The 17,489-nt window shown below is 48.0% G+C and overlaps 1 long non-coding RNA gene across 1 annotated transcript; it reads left to right on the forward strand.

Annotated features, from left to right (window-relative positions):
• The first annotated feature begins 13,201 nt into the window (after nt 1–13,201).
• LOC147363757 (uncharacterized) lies at nt 13,202–16,338 on the forward strand. Its single transcript, XR_015137415.1, has 2 exons — nt 13,202–13,623; nt 15,267–16,338. It is a non-coding gene; the product is annotated as an uncharacterized LOC147363757 (long non-coding RNA).
• The last annotated feature ends 1,151 nt before the right edge of the window (nt 16,339–17,489 follow it).

Here is a 17,489-nt window from a genome sequence, read left to right on the forward strand (position 1 = left end):
ATGTGTACAAACGTTCGTGCCTCACACCCTCACAAGCACATTACACACGAGTGATTGCATTTGTGCGTGCACCAGTTCACTCCTAGGTTTTGTCTTATTCTGTTTGGTCTGCTATAATAAAATGCCACAGATTAGGAGGCCTATAAGTGAGAAATTTATTTCTCACAGTTCTGGAGGTTGGCAGTTCTAAGACCAAGATGCCTACAAATTCAGTGTCTGGTGAGGCCCCCTTCCTAGGCTGTCTCTTAGCTGTAACCTCCCTTGGCAGAAGGGGGCAAGGGAGCTTTCTCAGTCTTCTTTATAAAGGCACTAACCCCATCCACGCCGGCTCTTCCCCTCATGACCTAATCACCTCCTGGAGGCCCTGCCTCCGTAGTACCATTTTCAACCTAATTCCAGTGTGGGAGGGCATGACATGAGACCATGGCAGATCCCTCATGGATCCCCTGGCTGGACCGGAGGCTTCAGCATGGCCAGGGCATCCTCAGAGTCTGTCTCTGGCTTCTTTTATTCCCTTATCCTTGCCCGAAGTCCCCGCCTCTACCAGTTTCAGAAGTTTTAACCACTGATCTGGGAGCGAAGGTTGACTCTGGGACAGGAAATGAGGATTTGGAGAGGTATGCCTCAAGAAGGTGAAAGCAGAGCTTCCTCCCCTCTCTGAGATGGTGAGTGAGTTTGGTTAAACCCCTGGGTGGAGCTCTGGATGGTGACCGGAGGTCTGGATTCTGACAGACCTGTGGCAGGAACCAGGGCTGGCACCTGCCACACGGGTGGTGTTGAGTAGCAGCTTCGAGGGGCAGTTATGATTTGTGTCTGTGGTGTCTCCCTTTTGTTTTTCCTAACATTTTAACAGAGTTTTGTTTCTTTCCTTGCTTAGTTTCAGGAGTGTGTGTGTGTGTTCAGGGGGAAGCAGATGGGCTTGGCCCATATCTCTGCAGCGGTAGTCAAGAGTGGCTTCTATCCCTTCTCCAAAGCGGGGTGGGGAATTGGCCCAGGTCACTGGCAGGAAGAGCTGCTCTTCTGCAGGCCCGCCACTGTCCGGGGCAGATGGGGCGAGAACCACTTCTCCAGAATGAACCTGGGCACGGCTCCTGTGTGGGTCGGGGCCCTCTGGGAGCCACTCAGGCAGCTGGGGAATTCTGAGGGGGGGGGGTTTCTGATGCTGACTAATACGCACAAATACCATAATAATTCAGGTGGAAAAGAACTTGGGTGGGTCCAGGACACCTGTCTGACGGCCTGCCTGTAGTCTCTGTCGTGTCCAACTCTTTGTGACCCCATGGGCTGCAGCCCGCCAGGCTCCTCTGTCCATGGGTTTCTCTGGAGTGGTTTGCCATTCCCTTCTCCAGGGGATCTTCCTGACCCAGGGACTGAACCCAGGTCTCCAGCATTGCAGGCAGATTGTTTACCATCTGAGCCAACAGGGAAGCCCACTGTCCCGTGGAGACAGGTAGAATTGGGGATTGGTGGTGAACAGGAACCACTGACTGCCCTGAGGGAGCCTACATTCCGGGGGGAAGATGGAGAATGGGTCTGGCAGTGGCAGGAGGGGCGAGGCGCTGGGGCCTGAAGGCACGTGGGAGGCGCCCGAGCCAGTCAGGCGTCCTCAGGTTCCCCTGAGAGGCTGGAAGGGGGCCAGAGCCGAGGAGAGAATGCGTGTCAGGTCAGTGTTTCCTGTGCTTCCAGGTCCGAGGAAGGGCCAGGCAGCTCGGAACTGAAGTGGGGCCTCAGGACTCAGCCCAGAGAGGCTGTGAGGGTGGGGACATCGCAGTGGGGAGGGCGACGCCATGGGGGTGTGGAGTCAGGAGGCTCGGAGGAAGCAGGGCCAGTAAGGAGCCTTTCACACTAAGACGTTTGAGGTTTAACTTGAGGGCAGGGGGGGTATTGGCCAGGTTTATGCAGAGCTGGAGTGGGAATGAGTCTTTGAATTTACCATCTGACTCCCTCAATACGCAAGGCCATCTCAGATGCACCGCAGCTACTCTACAAGTGACAGTACAGTTCCTCCACTCCACTCTTGGTGTTTTCGTTTTAAATTCTTATCTTTGGCTGTGCTGGGTCTTCGTTGCTACATCTGGACTTCTGTATTGCAGGGCACAGGCTTCTTATTGCGGCGGCTTCTCTCGTTGCAGAGCCGTGCTCTCGGGTGCCTGGGCTTCAGGAGTCGCGGTTCCCCGGCTCTAGAGCACAGGCTCGGGCGTTGTGGCACATGGGCTTAGTTGCTCTGCAGCTGGTGGGGTCTTCCCCGATCAGAGGTCGAAACCCCGTCTCCTGCACTGGCAGGCAGATTCTTTACCACTGAGCCACCAGGGAAGCCCCCTACTCTTGATGCTGGCTATAGATAATCCTTCTTCACGCAGCCCGTGTAGACCTTTCTCCCCCCCCAGGTTGTAGGCAGCGTGCCTAGATTTCTCCCCAGAAGCTGCCTTGCTGATTACTACCCAGGCATTGAACTCAGTAGCCCACGAGCAGGTGATGTCCAGCCCTAGTTTCTAGGATTTGGCTCCCTGGCCCAAACCCTGCTCCCCCACAACCCTTGCTCATGTGGGAGGGGAACCAGACAGCTCCGCACAGGACCTGCGGCTGAGACGTGGCAGTGAGCTCAGGGACCTGCGTTTAAGTGAAACAGCCTTCATCAGGTGGTCACCAGCTAGTCATCATGTGTATACACAGCAGCTCTGTGGCAGGTAAGCCTTCCTGGGCCCTTGGCAGACATTACTACTCCATTACGTCACCTTCACACTGAGTCAGCCCGAAGCTGCAGACAAACCATCAATCAGAGCTGGTACCTGGGGTGAAGCCGATTTGCCATCCTTGTCCCAGACCAGACAGGATGCAAAGGTCAGGGTGACTCTGAGTCAGAAGCCAGGCCGGAGGGCAGTGGTCAGTATGCCAGGGATTTCAAAAGCCCTGCGGTAAAGGCAGGGCAGGGGATGGTCAGGCTGGCCAAGCAGAAATGCAGGGAAGGAGCTGATGATTCACCTTCACCCAGAACCTCAGTTTGCAAAGCACTTTCACTAAATGCCCATGACTCTCAAGGTAGAAATTACTTCCATATTATAGAAGAGGCAGTGGAGGCCCAGGGGAGCCTGTTCGCAGTGTCACCAGTGTGGCAGCTACGGTTTTGGCCTTCCTGACAGACACTCCCTGTGGGGGAGCAGGCCCGCGCGCCTCGTGCGCACCGGTGTGAGCCCAGGCTTTTCCTGAAAGCTCTGTCCTTGCCCTGGGACCCCCGGGAGGGAGGGCAGCAGAGCTGAGCCAGAGAGCAGTGGCATGCTAATGAATGTCGGAGTGCCAGCTCCCGGAGGGTGCAGTCCTCTCACTTTGGCCTCGTTCAGGCTGCCAGTGTGATGCTGAATGCAGGGTTGGCAAGAGAGGAGCCGGGGGGAGCCAGCTGCAGCGCCCCCAGGGCAGGGCCCACAGCCTGGTTATTGAGCTCTCCCTGCAGCCCCCTGAGCCACACAGGCTCTTTCCTGCCTGAGTAGGGACTCGCTTCTGTTGTTGGCAAGTAAAGGGCTTGAGACTCCTCCCTGAACCCATGGAGGTGTCGGTCTCAGGGGTGGGGATCTTCCCTCCCTGCCCCCTGCTCCCTCAAGGGAGAGGTGACCAGACCAGGCAAGTGGTAGGAATCAAGCCAAGGCGGCGCCCCCACAGTCAGGTGGAGGTAGGGAGGTGCCCATCCCTGTTCTCCCCCAGCGGCCCCTTGCTGCCCAGGCGGCCTCACAGACAGGGCTGGGCAGGGACTCCACTGCTGGTCGCAGGTGGTATTGGTTCTCCAGGGAGGGCCAGGGGCCCAGAGGAGCCAGCGTGGGCTTCTTGGGACCAGGGTATGTTCAGTGGGCAGGGGAAGGCACCTGCCCTTCCCCAGCCACTAGACCCTGCCTGGCTGGGCCTCACTCGGCCACAGTGCAGAACCTGCAAGGGACCGCACTCGTTTCCTAGATGTGCAGGTGTAGCCCAGGACGGAGCAAAGGCTTCTGATACCTGAGGAGTTGGGCGGGGGAGCCCACCCCCTGTCCCTGTGGCCGGAAGCCAGGGGACACTGCACAGGTGACTCTGCCATGACCCACTTCTGCCCTGCTTGCCTGTCTGGAAACCTTGTTGTTTCCCAGCAGGGAACAACAGGAAACGTTCCTAGAGTCATTTGCTTAGGAAGCTGGCCTGGTTGATCTGATGACAGCAGAGCGAAAACCGCCGCCTAGTGGCTGAGCTGCTGAAGGGCTGAATGTGGAAACGCCTGGGAGACCTGGAGGCCAGACAGGCCAAGCCCCTCAGGCCGGGGATGAGTAGGGCTGTGGTGGATAGGCTGTGGTGGATAGGCGGGTATACCCTGCCCGAGGTGCAGCCACCCCCACTGAGTGCCGAGCAGTGGCCCCCATGTGTCCAGAAATTCTGATTTTTAAAGAGCAGCCCAGTACCCACATTTTTATGTAAAATTTCTTGATTTTTAAATGCTAGCAACTAGTTACAGAAACATTTAGAAAAAAATTGCATGGATCAGTCAAATGAAACATGTCTTCAGGCCATCGTCTGCAGCATCTAGTTTTGAGCCTACATGGAAATCTGTCCCTTGCCTGTGGGGTCTTCCCAGCCTCCCCTTGTAATGCCTCCTTCCTTGCAACTGCCAGCCCGCGTCTGTGCCCACCCAGAGCCCGCTCCCCCGTGGCCCCCGCGACTCTGCCCAAGGTGGACTGAGAGGCCTGCCTGCTTCCAGGCCCTGTGGCTCCCCTTCTGAAGGTCACACCAGGAAAACAGGCATCCCCTCTCCACCGTGTCCTTGCTGCAGTCACCCACAGACCCTCGAGTCCTCCTCCCAGTCCCTGCAGACAACAGTCCTTGCCCCAAACCGCTGCTGTCCTATCTGTGCTGATTCCAGGGCAGCCACAAGATTGCCAGGAGAAATATCAACAACCTGGTATATGTAGATGACACCACTCTAATGACAGCGAAGAGGAACTAAAGAGCTTCTTGATGAGGGTGAATGGAAGAGGAAACTGAAAAAGCTGGCTTTAAAACTCATCATTCAAAAAACTAAGATCATGGCATCCGATCCCATCACTTCATGGCAAATAGAAGAGGAAAAGTGGAAACAGTGACGGATTTTATTTTCTAGGGTTCCAGAATCACTGTGGACGGTGACCAGACATGAAAGTAACAGATACTTGTTCCTTGGAAGAAAAGCTATGACAAACCTAGACAGCTGTTTTAAAAGTAGACGTCACTTTGCCAACAAAGATCCATATAGTCAGTTATGGTTTTTCCAGTAGTCATATATAGATGTGAGAGTTGGACCATAAAGAAGACTGAGTGCCAAAGAACTGATGCTTTCAAATTGTGGTGCTGAAGAAAGACTCTTGAGAGTCCTTTAGATTGCAAGGAGATCCGACCAGTCAATCCTAAAGGAAATCAACCCTGAATATGCATGGGAAGGACTGGTGCTAAAGCTGCAGCTCCAGTACTTTGACCACCTGATGTGAAGAGCGACTCACTGGAAAGGGCCTGATGCTGGGAAAGATTAAAGGCAAAAGGATAAAGGGGCAGCAGAGGATGAGATGGTTAGATGTCAGCTCCACAAGGGTAGAAACTTGAAAGTTTTGCCCACTGAGGTGTCTGTCCAACACCCAGAACAGTGTCTGGCACCCACTGGAAATAGACATTCAGTATTTGTCAAACGGCCTGTACTTAAAAAGACTGTCACCAGGAAAAGGGCCAGGACTGTAGGGACATGCCTGCCAGAGTTGCCTCCACTCACCACCAGAAACCGTGCAAACGCCACAGATGGTTTGGAGGGGGTCCTAAAAATGACCCTGAAACAGTTTATGCCTCAAAGGCAGGTGCTGGCCTGTAAGTCCCCAAGGCAGAGTCAGGGACTGTTAGGGGACATGGCAGGTAACACAAAGGAACAAGTATAAAAAGCAAAGTGACGTAGGTGACCCGTCCTGCCGGGAGCCGGCATATTGCATATTGAGTGCATATTGCATATTGAGTGCAGCACTTTTCAGGATCTGGAATAGCTCAACTGGAATTCTATCACTGCCGGTAGCCAGCGTGAGGAACTCCGCCCATGACAAAGGTCATGAGGAAGGAGGCTCGGCATACGCAAAGGCGGGATCAAGCCTCAGGAGTCTCCCTGGAAATTCTCGAGCAATCTACCCCCAAAACCAGAGTCTGCCTACTTTCTGCTTTGTGCTGTCACCTACACCTCTGACTTTACGGGGGGCTGTTCCCCACTACCTCTCTCTGCAAAAAGAGTTAGCTTACAGCTCCAGTTAATAATTCTTGGGTGTGACAGTGTTTCAACCTACAAACTCCTTTGGAAGTCCTCTAGCCTGCCTGAATAGGTTTTTTCCGGCAACATGTGATTGTTCAGAGCCTCCCAACTGTGAGAGGCAGGAGATGTTCTAAACTGTCTAAACACAGATTCCTTTGAGTAGTTAAAAGATTGATTAGAAATTGTATTGGTGAAGGGTTTTTCACTTGTTGGGCCAATGTTTGCTGCTAAGTCTCCATATCCCTTACCTACTGTGTCCTTGGCGGTGTATTGATTGATATAATGGGTGTATAGAAATGTAAGCAGTCGCCTCAATGTTTATAATCTTGGACCCTTGAGTTAATTCTTTTCTTGATTGAGCCCACCTCACCTTTGCCCTATAGGAATGCAACTTTCTCCAATGCTTTTTGGAGGCTGGCGCCTGACTTTAAAATAATCACCTTTAGAGAAAAATAAGTTTCTTAAAATGTTAACAGGCTTCCTGGCCAGAAGATGATGTAAATCACCTAAACTTTTGCATATGATAAGTTTGAAAGCCTGACTTCGATAAGGATCAGGAACTGCTGTCTTTGCATGCCTCTACCCCTTCCCCCATTATCCTCTATGCACAACTTAAGGTATAAAACTGCTTTGGAAAATAAAGTACCTCCTTTTTGTTCACCGGAATTTGGTGTCCCCATGTCGTTCTTTCTTTCACCTTCTAGCTAAATTTTTCCTCTGAGGCAGGGAAGCTTGTCAAGCCTACTAATTTTGCCTGGGCTTCTAAGATCCGACCGGGGAGGCCTTAGTGTCTCCTCTCCTTCGGGAGAACGGGAGGACGCCTGCGGCCTTCGTAGGTGACATTAATTCCCTGCTTTGGAATTTTATTCAGTCTCTTTTCTTCAGTGAATTTTCCTACTGAGCTATCCTTATTTCAGCCTCTTTTCTTCACTGAATTTTACTGAGCTATCCTCATTCTATTACTCTTTATATCCTTAATTAACGTTTAATTAAGCAATTGTTTCCTGATCTTCGCCTACGCCGTCTCTCCTTCGAATACCCTGGTTCAGCCGGGGCTGGTCCCCGGCAGGTGGCGCCCGAAACAGGGACTTTCGAAGGTAAGCTCCCCAAAGCAATCAGAGCCATCAGCCCTATTGCTCCCCGTTCTCGGAACAACTGGGTGACCAGCCCTCTTGTTCCCCCACGGAGCAGTTTGGGTGACCAGCCCTACTGCTCCTCCCTTGGAACAGTTTGGGTCACCAGCCTACTGTTCCTCCCCCGGAACAATCTGGGTCACCAGCCCTATTGTTCTTCCAGTGTTCGGGACGGCTAGGACCCCACTCAAGGGTGCCGCGGACCCCCCTGTAGGATAGACAGGGCGAGAGGAGTGGGAAGTGTTGAAAGTGTTAAAGAGTTAGACTTAGAGAAAGAAAACGGTTTTCTGAAGTTAAAAGGCCAAAGAAGAGCCTGATCTTTTAAAAAGCTAAAAGCTTTATCTTCTATTATATTTAATTTTCTGACATGGGTAACACTGAATCAAATGAAAGACAGCTCTTTATAGGAGTAATTTTACAGTTATTAAATAAAAGAGGAATCAAAGTTAAAAAATCTACCATTCAATCATTTTTTTCCTTTGTACAAGAGCATTGTCCCTGGTTTCCAGATGAAGGCTCTGTTAACTTAGATGTCTGGGAGAAAGTAGGAAAACAGCTAAAAACTTACCATGCCGAACATGGCTCAGAAAAGGTGCCTAATGACACCTTTTCCTTATGGAATATCATTAGAGATGTCTTAGACCCTGCCCCGGATTCAGAAAAAGTACATCTTAAAAGGGATAGTGAAGAAAATGCTGTAGCTAAACCTGCCCCTGAATCTAAAAGAGTAACCGTTAAAGAGGAAAATGAGGCTGAAACTGTAGTTAAACCTGAGGAAAATGAGAAAAACGAAGACCCGCCTGACTATCGGCAACTAAGAAAAATGTTAGCAGCCATGACTACTCAGGAACAACTTAAAGACAGGGATGAGAAAGGAGATCAGTCTTCCCCAAAAGGAAAAGAGAATTTAGATGAGATAACAGCTAAATATCACTCCGATGAAGATTGGCATCTCTTAAACAAAGACGCCCCAAAAAGCCTAAGAGAAACTTCCCCTATCAGGCCATCTGCTCCAAGGAGCCTAAGGGAAATTTCTCCTATCAGGCCATATGCCCCTAGGAATTCACAGGACACCTTCCCAGTTAATCCATTTGTAACCTCTGAATACCAAACAGTCCAAAGAGCTCCAGAGTACAGAGCAGGAAATACGGAACCTATGTCTTTGCCACCACCTCCCATACCAAGCCAAGCAGGTCCCATACCGAAGGACATGAAATGCAGGCCACAAGATATTAAACCCATAACACTTCCGCCACCTCCTTATCGAAGTGGGAATGCTCCACTATCGATTCCACGGAGACAGAGACGGGTCTTTTCTGCCCCTGGCGACAAATTCGATCCCCAACTCCAGGCTTGTTTCCCTTTAATTTTTGACAATGATGAAGACGAACAAAAGGCTCTCGGCTGGGAGCCCGTTTCTTTTCAATTGGTAAAAGAACTTAAAAATGCATGTGTCTCGTATGGGCCTAAAGCCCCATACACGATGCAGCTGGTAGAAAATTTAGCAGGTCAATGGTTAACACCTCGAGAATGGAAAACAATTGCTAGGGCCTGCCTGTCTGGAGGACATTTCATACTCTGGAAATCTGAATATGATGATCTCGCTCGCATGTGTGCTCTTAGCAACCAGGAGGGAGAGCTTCAATATATCACTGAAACTATGCTACTTGGACAAGTTGACTACCCCTCGCTTAATGAACAGATGAAATTAGATAAAATTGCTATACGACAGGTAGCTAATTGTGCTTTTACTGCCTGGCGTTCATTGCCCGATGGTAATGCATCAGGTACTGCTCTATCTAATATTAAACAAAAGTCAGAAGAGCCATTTGAAGACTTTGTCTCACGGCTTTCAGAAGCTGTCCAGAGAATAATTTCTGATTCTGAGGCAGCCAAATTATTGACTAAACAATTGGCCTTTGAAAATGCTAATTCTACCTGCCAGGCTATTTTACGCCCTATAAGAAGATCTGGAACTTTAATTGATTATATAAAGCAGTGTGCAGATGTAGGACCGTCAATGCTACAGGGTGTTGCTATAGCTGCAGCAATGAAAGGGAATTCCTATCAGCAAGCAGTCCAATCCTTTTTTACTAATAAGAATAAACCAACACAAGGCGATCCCAATAACCAAAATAGGAATGCATTGCCTAGAACTTGTTTTTCCTGTGGTCAGGTGGGACACATTTCTCGTGCCTGCCCTCAAAGACCACCTAGTTCTTATCCGCCTAACCCTGCCCAACCAGTCGTGTCTGCTCTGCAAAATCCTGCCCCCCAGCCCACGTATCCTAGGTCTCTCTGTCCTCGCTGCCAGAGAGGATATCATTGGGCAAGGGACTGTAGGTCAAGATTTCATAGAAATGGAGTCTTTTTAGGCCCCGACCAGCAGTCGGGAAACGGGTTGAGGGGCCAGCCCCAGGCCCCGACAACGATTGGGGCAGCCTCACTGAACCCATTCATTCCCTTCGTCCCGTCGCAGAGCTCATCAGAGCAACCCCAGGCAGTGCAGGACTGGACCTCAGTTCCACCACCTCAACAATATTAACTCCAGATAGCCCCACTATTAAAATCCCTACAGGAGTTAAAGGCCCATTACCAACTGGCTTGGTAGGAATTATATTAGGCAGAAGTTCCTTAGCTATGCAAGGTCTTACAATTATTCCTGGAGTAATTGACTCAGATTATACAGGAGAAATTCAGATAATGATTTCACCCCCAACTAAAACTTTCCAAATACATCAGGGACAGAGAATAGCCCAACTTTTACTTTTGCCTTATCATACTGCAATTGGGCAAACAGCCACCCAAAAGGAAAGGCAGGACAAAGGATTTGGATCTAGTGACATGGCTTTTTGGGTAACAGAAATTACTAAGAAGCGTCCTATGAAATCTATTTTCGTTAGTGGCAAGTCTATTGAAGGACTATTAGATACAGGAGCAGACGTTTCTTGTATTTCTGGGAAAGACTGGCCCAGTTCCTGGCCCACACATACTACTGAAAATGATTTGGTGGGCATAGGAAGAGCTCCTGCAGTAGCTAAAAGTGCAAAAATTTTAGACTGGCAATTTGAGAATACCCGTGGAACATTCCAACCATATGTGATTCCTTCGCTCCCCTTTTCCCTGTGGGGGAGAGATGTGCTGTCTCAAGTGGGCATGTTACTTTTTAGCCCTGATGATAAAGTAACTTTTCAAATGCTACAAATGGGCTATGACCCTTCAAAAGGGTTAGGTAAACAGCAGACAGGAATAACTGAGCTGATTTGCCCTGCTCCTCGAAAGTTCCGTGCTGGATTAGGGTATCCAAATTTTTGATGGAGGCCATTGTTTTTGCTGCCGACCCCATTACTTGGAAATCTCAGGACCCAGTGTGGGTAGAACAATGGCCTCTGACTAAAGAAAAACTACTGGCAGCCAAAGCGTTAATTTCTGAACAACTAGAATTGGGACATATTGAGCCCTCCAATAGCCCCTGGAATACTCCTATTTTTGTCATTAAGAAAAAATCTGGTAAATGGAGACTTTTACAGGATTTAAGAGCCATTAATGCCACCATGGAGGACATGGGGGCCCTACAACCTGGACTCCCTTCCCCTGTAGCCGTCCCAGAGGGATATAATATAATCGTAATTGATTTACAAGATTGTTTTTTCACCATCCCCTTAAATGCTGAGGATAAAAAGCGATTTGCCTTTAGTTTACCAGCAGAAAATTTTAAACAGCCTCATTTAAGGTTTCAATGGAAAGTGTTGCCCCAGGGAATGAAAAATAGCCCTACTCTATGTCAAAAATTTGTTAATGCTGCTTTAGAAGATGTTAGAGCTAAATATGAACAGGTCTATATGATTCACTATATGGATGATATTTTAATAGCTCACCCTGATAGAGCTCATTTACAAACTGTCCTCCAGGATTTGACCCTGGCATTAACAGACAGAGGCTTAAAAATTGCCCCAGAGAAAATTCAAGTCAATCCGCCCATAACTTACTTAGGACGGGTTATCAATTCAGAAACTGTGACTCATGCCCCATTAAAATTGAGAAAAGATCACCTTGTTACTTTAAATGATTATCAAAAACTTTTAGGCGACATTAATTGGATCAGACCTTATTTAAAATTAACCACTGCTGAATTAAAACCTCTTTTTAACATTTTACGCGGGGATCCTGATCCAACTTCTAAGAGACAATTAACTGCTGAGGCTCAGGAGGCCTTAGAGAAAGTGGAAGCAGCTTTATCTGATAGCTATGTAAAAAGAGTTAATTTACAAGCAAACTGGCAATTCCTTTGCCTAGCTACTCCAACTGCACCTACGGGAGTTTTATGGCAAAGCGGCCCCCTAGAATGGGTCCATCTCCCCACCCAAGCTAAAAAGGTAGTAGCTTCTTATCCAGGACTGATAGCTACGTTGATATTGAAAGGAAGAAAGCGGAGCATTGAACTATTTGGCAAAGAGCCAGCAGAGATTGTAATTCCATATAATAAGGAACAACTTGATGCTCTTCTAATGTTTGATGAGGATTGGCAGATTGCCATAGGAAATTATTATGGTCAATTTTTGCATCATTTACCCTCACATGTTTTGCTGAATTTTATGTCCAAACATCCAGTTACTTTTCCCGTCAGATGCAAACAGTCTCCTATCCCAAATGCTCAGATAGCCTTTACTGATGGGTCAGCAAACGGTAAAGCCTCCATAGTTACTAAAGATCACCAAAAGGTTTTACAAACACAGGAAACTTCAGCTCAAAGAGCTGAAATAACAGCAGTCATAGAGGCTTTTGCTATGTTTGCAGATGAGGAATTTAACCTTTATTCTGATTCTCAGTATATTGTCAGGTTGTTTCCACACATTGAAACTGCGGTTTTGCCTGAAAATAAAACTACCATATTTCATTTGTTAACTAAATTACAGCAACAAATTTGGAAAAGAAATAAAATATTTTTCATTGGACACATTCGGGCTCATTCCAGATTGCCCGGCCCTTTAAATGCCTTTAATGATTTGGCTGACTTGTTAACCAGAAATACAGTGGCTACTGTGATTGAGGAGGCCAGAGCCTCTCACTCACTTCATCATCAAAATGCTACTGCTTTAAGATATCAATTCCAAATTCCCAGAGACACTGCTCGAGAGATAGTGCGTTCTTGCTTACACTGCCCCACTGTTTATAATAGTCTACCTATGGGAGTTAATCCTCGCGGTCTTAAGCCCAATGCACTCTGGCAGATGGATGTAACTCATATCTCTTCATTTGGAAAATTGTCTTTTGTTCATGTAACTATAGATACTTTTTCTCACGTTATTATTGCAACTGCTCGTACCGGAGAGGCAGTTAAAGATGTGATACAACATCTCTTTACTTGTTTTTCATATTTGGGCCTACCAAAAGCTTTGAAAACTGACAATGCTCCTGCTTATACTTCTAAGTCTTTTCAGGAATTTTGTATGAAGTTTCAAATTAAACATAATACAGGCATCCCTTATAATCCCCAGGGACAAGCCATTGTGGAAAGAGCACACCAAACATTAAAAATCCAAATTCAAAAATTAAAAGAAGGGGAGTTTAAGTATAGCTCTCCCCATCAAATCTTGCAACATGCTCTTTTTGTAATAAATATTTTAAATGCTGATTCGGCCGGAACTACTGCAATGCTTCGCCATTGGTGCCCGGAGCAGCTGAATGCAAAACCATTAGTTAAATGGAAGGACCTCCTTTCCGGACAATGGAAAGGTCCCGACCCATTGTTAACCAGCGGTCGAGGATATGCTTGCATTTTTCCACAGGACGCAGATTCTCCAATTTGGGTTCCCGACAGATTGATTCGCCATGTCTCAGCCCCTCGGATACCGGATTCCCCGGCTGCCGCGACCCCGAAAAAGGAAGGGACCTCCTCTGCCTTCACTCCCCGCGCCAGCACGGGAAACGCCGCCGGAGTCGGGACAACTGACAACGGAGATCCCGGATGAACAAGGAACAGATCCGCCCACCAAGCAGATGTCTCAACTTCACATACAAGATATTGCTCCCCCCGATCCTTTGCCTCACAAAAGGGTGTCAGGCCGCCTGACTCAGGCGACCCAGAATGCCTCCATACCTACTTGGGGACAAATAAAAACACTCTGCCACCAGGCACGGGGAATAGCTTCCTTACAGGGATCTCCAGCTTCTCCTGAGAAAACGTTTATTGCCATGCTTGCTTTGCTTTCCTGTCAGGTAAGCGCCTCTCCTATTCCAACCAAATATTGGGCGTATCTCCCAGATCCTCCAACTTTCCAAGTTGTTACTTGGGATAATGAGCCTATACGGGTCAACACAGACCAACCTCAGCTCTTGGGAGGATCCTATACTTCTTACACTAGAGATAAATATCCTATTAACTTCAATTATACCTTCAGGGGATTAACAGGTGATTTCCCTGTTTGCTTTAACTTCCCCAATGACCCTAGAAGCTTTATTACCCCCGCCAAAGAAGGATGTGTTGGGGCCTCTAAAAAAATAATTATAACAGATTCCTGGTCTTTACATCATCGGTCAGCTTGGGTATTATTGGCTCGTATGCCCGGGATTCTTGACCCCTATGTAACCCTGCATTTCAAATCTCCACCTAAATATCCGAATTGTTATAAGGTTGCTCCTTCAGACAAAGTATGGAACACCATAGACAGTCATACAGGATATCCAACTTGGACATCTTGTACTTATGATTCAAGGATTGATTATAGGATACCAGGAGGTAGAGATTATACTATTCAGGACTGGAGCAACCCGAATCCAGGTGAGGATCCATTAGCCAATAATACATTTGAGGGCAGATTTGAGAATTGGGATAGGATTCCTCTTCCTTGGCCAATACATGCCACTAGAAGGCATCGTAATCAATTTGTTCCTCCTATGCTGTCTTATACGACTAAGAAACAGACCTATTGGCAACCTGAAATTTGGAAAGCCCTTGCTGCTACTGCTCCTGTTTCCTTATACCGCCCAGATAGCAATTCTACTTATTCTGTTTTAGCTTGTCTGCCCTCCCCTTATGTTTTTCTTTTTACTAATGACTCCAAGAGACTTAATGTACGCATGAATTATTCAGGTGGACCTAATATAGTAACCTGTGAACAATGTATGCTTTCATCTTGTTTGACCCCTCAATATAATGTTTGCTCTTTTGTGGTGTTACAACGCCCACCCTATCTCATGATACCTGTGACAGTGACTAGCCACTGGTATGACAATTACGGCCTCGCCGTGTTACAACAACTACAAGATTTAATGCGACAACGGCGATTTGTGGGCTTACTTATTTTAGGAATATCAGCTTTGATAGCAGCAATTACTTCTGTTACTGCAGCAGCGATATCATTGACTCAACAAGTGCATACTGCCCAATATGTTAATGCTATGTCTAAAAATGTCTCTTTAACTCTAGCAACACAGGAGGTTATAGATAGAAAATTGGAGATGAGAGTAGACGCCTTAGAAGAGGCAATAATGCATATTGGGACTGAGTTACAGGCTTTAAAAGTGAAAATGGCTCTGTCTTGCCACGCTGATTACCGGTGGATATGCGTGACATCTTTAAAGGTAAACGAGACAGATTATGAATGGGAAAAAATCAAAAATCATATCTCAGGTGTTTGGAACAGCTCTGACATTGGCCTGGACTTAGGGAAACTTCATAATCAAATACAGACCCTGGAACACTCTCAACTGGATTTTACTGCCGCTGGAGCAGCTAATGACTTTTTTCACACTTTCTCTAACTTCATTTCAGGAAAAAACATTCTGTCTAATATCCTTGGATACATCGCTGCTGGTGCTTTAATTTTGCTTCTCATAATCGTTCTTCCTTGTATTGTCAGGATTCTTCGGCAGAATATTCAGAAGCTCGCGACTGAGCTGCATCTGGCTGTTTTAAGAAATAAAAAAGGGGGAGATGCCGGGAGCCGGCATATTGCATATTGAGTGCATATTGCATATTGAGTGCAGCACTTTTCAGGATCTGGAATAGCTCAACTGGAATTCTATCACTGCCGGTAGCCAGCGTGAGGAACTCCGCCCATGACAAAGGTCATGAGGAAGGAGGCTCGGCATACGCAAAGGCGGGATCAAGCCTCAGGAGTCTCCCTGGAAATTCTCGAGCAATCTACCCCCAAAACCAGAGTCTGCCTACTTTCTGCTTTGTGCTGTCACCTACACCTCTGACTTTACGGGGGGCTGTTCCCCACTACCTCTCTCTGCAAAAAGAGTTAGCTTACAGCTCCAGTTAATAATTCTTGGGTGTGACAGTGTTTCAACCTACAAACTCCTTTGGAAGTCCTCTAGCCTGCCTGAATAGGTTTTTTCCGGCAACATGTGATTGTTCAGAGCCTCCCAACTGTGAGAGGCAGGAGATGTTCTAAACTGTCTAAACACAGATTCCTTTGAGTAGTTAAAAGATTGATTAGAAATTGTATTGGTGAAGGGTTTTTCACTTGTTGGGCCAATGTTTGCTGCTAAGTCTCCATATCCCTTACCTACTGTGTCCTTGGCGGTGTATTGATTGATATAATGGGTGTATAGAAATGTAAGCAGTCGCCTCAATGTTTATAATCTTGGACCCTTGAGTTAATTCTTTTCTTGATTGAGCCCACCTCACCTTTGCCCTATAGGAATGCAACTTTCTCCAATGCTTTTTGGAGGCTGGCGCCTGACTTTAAAATAATCACCTTTAGAGAAAAATAAGTTTCTTAAAATGTTAACAGGCTTCCTGGCCAGAAGATGATGTAAATCACCTAAACTTTTGCATATGATAAGTTTGAAAGCCTGACTTCGATAAGGATCAGGAACTGCTGTCTTTGCATGCCTCTACCCCTTCCCCCATTATCCTCTATGCACAACTTAAGGTATAAAACTGCTTTGGAAAATAAAGTACCTCCTTTTTGTTCACCGGAATTTGGTGTCCCCATGTCGTTCTTTCTTTCACCTTCTAGCTAAATTTTTCCTCTGAGGCAGGGAAGCTTGTCAAGCCTACTAATTTTGCCTGGGCTTCTAAGATCCGACCGGGGAGGCCTTAGTGTCTCCTCTCCTTCGGGAGAACGGGAGGACGCCTGCGGCCTTCGTAGGTGACATTAATTCCCTGCTTTGGAATTTTATTCAGTCTCTTTTCTTCAGTGAATTTTCCTACTGAGCTATCCTTATTTCAGCCTCTTTTCTTCACTGAATTTTACTGAGCTATCCTCATTCTATTACTCTTTATATCCTTAATTAACGTTTAATTAAGCAATTGTTTCCTGATCTTCGCCTACGCCGTCTCTCCTTCGAATACCCTGGTTCAGCCGGGGCTGGTCCCCGGCACCGTCCACCTAGGGCGGCAGCGCCAGGAAATGCGCAGGGTGCCCTGCCAGCGAGCAGGCGCTCCGCGGAGCCCAGCCTGGCGTCTTAGCTGCAGGATCTCTCAGAGTTGCTGGTTCAGGATGGTCCCACCCCTCGGAATCTCGGGGCGTGAGAAAAACCACAGAAAGGTGGCATGCCAGAGCTGCAGGGCACAGAGGTCTTCCAGGAAGTAGGTCCACATTCGCCTGCAGTGTTTGCTGATGCCGGAGCAGAGCCGCAGCGCACCCCCCGGGGACCTGCTCAGGACGGAAGACGCCCGTGCAGAGTAGTTCCCAGCGAAGCCTCCAGAGGGCGCCAGCGTCGCAGCTCTGTGCAGCCCGAGCTCAAATCCTGTTGCCAGGCCAGTGGCCCACTTCTGTGCTGAGAAAAGGCCGCTGTGGCTTTGCAAATGAAGAGGACCCCAGCGACCCTGCCCCACATCAGGCAGGGCCCCGCATACAGCAGATGCCCATATCCAGGGGATCTGACTCTAAAAGACCTGCAGCCCAGCACAGGGGCTGCTGCTGCTGCTAAGTCGCTTCAGTCGTGCCCAACTCTGTGCGACCCCAGAGACGACAGCCCACCAGGCTCCCCCGTCCCTGGGGTTCTCCAGGCAAGAACACTGGAGTCACAGGGGATGTAACTCTAAAAGACCTGCAGCCCAGCACCGAGGGCACTTGCTGGGAGGGTGGTGGAAGTTCTCAGACCTTTCCCTACTCCTTGTCAACCAC

This window comes from Bos grunniens, chromosome 11 (genome assembly GCF_055505025.1).
Source record: "Bos grunniens cultivar Pamir isolate PY7600 chromosome 11, Bosgru_T2T1.0, whole genome shotgun sequence".
Lineage (NCBI taxonomy): Eukaryota > Metazoa > Chordata > Mammalia > Artiodactyla > Bovidae > Bos > Bos grunniens.